Source organism: Pinus tabuliformis, chromosome 2_1, assembly GCF_031772625.1.
Source record: "Pinus tabuliformis cultivar Carrire ecotype Pingquan chromosome 2_1, CPIR1, whole genome shotgun sequence".
Taxonomy (NCBI): Eukaryota; Viridiplantae; Streptophyta; class Pinopsida; order Pinales; family Pinaceae; genus Pinus; species Pinus tabuliformis.
The window spans coordinates 805565062-805567433 of NC_142299.1; the positions used below are offsets into that span (position 1 = coordinate 805565062).

Consider the following 2372-nt stretch of genomic DNA (forward strand, 5'->3'; position numbering starts at 1 on the left):
ATGTTCAATTAGCCGTGCTAAAATGTGTCTCAGATCAACATTTATAACAATTCAGTCTGTTCTTCCCTTTTACGGACTAACCAAAAGCTCCATTGCTTCTTTCTTTTCTTTAAACAAACAATGTGTGTGACATGCGCCAAAGTCTATATCTTGTGAACACCGATGGCGCGTAGCTTGGTCATCTAAATAAATATGAGGCTAAACGCAGCGGCAACACTAATATGATAATTGTAATTGAATGAAAGATTAATTGCGAAAAAGAATCATTGGACCAGCTAAGATGTACAAAAATAAATGTAAGTGTTTATATATAAAAAAATGGAGAATTCATGCTTCCCACTGCTTGATGATCAAAATATAGGTCGGAGTCATTTTAAAATCCAACTCTCAAGTTGGGTCAGAGGGTTGTTATCAAGGTTTCTTTTTGATTGCAGTCATCCCTCACCTCATCTACACTAATTTTATGTCTGGCAAAAATGTCTGAGTTGTACTATCATCACACTAATATCATCTCTTGATTTTCTGGTTACTGCTACTTCTACAAGCTTTTTGCAAGCAGCTATTGGGCCGTCTCCTAATGGTGTCAAATTAGGCTGTTTCTCAACGCAGAAAGGTCTGGCAATGTCCACTGCTTCTTGATTACTGACCATATTCCACAATCCATCTGATGCCAAAATTAAAAACTCGCAATCAGAAGTTATTTCAATATTTCTAGTCTCTGGTTCAGCCGTTATCCATTGTTTCATGTGTGAGTCGCCTATGGCCCTAGATACAGCTAGAGACCCCTGAACTCGCCAAACCCCATGGCGGAGGTCCACAATTCCGCCTAAACTCTCTATCCGTTGTCGCTCGTCCTCCCTCCCAGCTTGATGATCACATGTAAGGGCTTCAGAAGATCCGTTTCTGCTAATAACTGCTCGACAATCCCCGGCATTGGAAACCACTAAGTTACCATCTATAATCAGAGCAGTTGCACAAGCAGTACCGCCGCTGACATTCTGCTTCAGAAATTCTGCATCTGTTTTTAGGTACCCGGTTCTAACAGCTTCTTCGAGAAGGTTCTCTGTTTCATCTTTCATGGCCAGCATAGCATCCACAATATTGTGCCCAATATTTTCGGCAGCGAAATCTGAGGCTTTCCGACCGCTATGACCATCGAAGACGCCGAAGAAGGCCTGTTTGGAATCGCCATGAATATTGAGAATGGCTTTGTGGGTGTCCTCCATCAATTCTCGCCGACCCTTTTTGCTTGAAACCGCATAATGAAGACCCTCCACATTGACCTCCGTTGCCTGCTCTACTGCTGAGAACAGCGAACTTATGCCCGGCAACTGGGGCCGAATATCCAGCCTCTGCGGACGTTTCCTCTTTAGTGAAGGGGAAGGGCACTTGCGGGCAATCGAATCATTCCCCTCCGGGACATTGACACTGAGCGAGACCGCCTTCATGACTGTACTCTTCCCGCTGTCGCTCCACAGCATATTCTCGCTTCTGTTAGTCAGCACAGAACTCAGCCCAGCGCGCACAAAACTATCCTGGATGTCGCCGATACCGGGCGTTTGGAAACTACGATTCCAATGGGAACTTGCGCATACTTCAATGTCAGAATCGCGTATAGAGGGGGACTTGCAGGACCCTAAGAGCGAGGGGGAATTTCCTGCTACAAGGCAGGCCATGCTCACAATCTATGGATGCTGCTGCTACTGTTGATGGTGATGGCAAAGCTTGTTGTTGCCTTCGGAAACCGCACGCAGCAATGAATAAATCCCCCTTTTTGCAGTCTGGCCTGTCTGTTGTTACAATTGAATTGAATGTCTCGTTTGGAGATCGTCAGATGCTGTGGATCGTATGTGCTCTACTGTGAGTATTTATATTGAAATCAAGCGTTGAAATCGAATCCAAATTCGAGTTGTGTCGTTGGTCAACATCCCCTGTACGCGAATCCGCCACGGAGATGTGAATTACAATCCGTAATACCCTGTCTCTGCGATGGAACAGGCTGTAATCCTTATTGCGTTTCTTTAGTGAGATGACGTGTCACGCGAGCAAGAGGAAGGCTTTTGGTTGAGCAGACGGATTTATTGATGGCACGTTGCAAGCGCTCACGTTGTCGCTGTTAATAATTGGGATGCTTCCCTCATCAATGGCAGCTGTCTTTCCACGTCGAACCTTCCGCGTAATCGCCGTGGTGATCACATCCTTCTCTACCCCGCATCATCATGAGGTAACAGAAGTTTACTAAATTTAATGTTCACCGCTTTATAAGATTTGTAAATACAGATCTCCCAATACATAGGTACTTATGATCTATTAAAATATTATTGTATGACTTCTGAAAAGCTTTCGCATAAGAAACCACTTATGAAAGCGTG

At 44.4% G+C, this 2372-nt stretch overlaps 1 pseudogene; it reads right to left on the reverse strand.

The window, feature by feature from the left end:
* Positions 1–274: 274 nt before the first annotated feature.
* LOC149203040 (putative protein phosphatase 2C 53 pseudogene) lies at positions 275–1820 on the reverse strand (annotated as a pseudogene).
* Between the last annotated feature and the right edge of the window lie 552 nt (positions 1821–2372).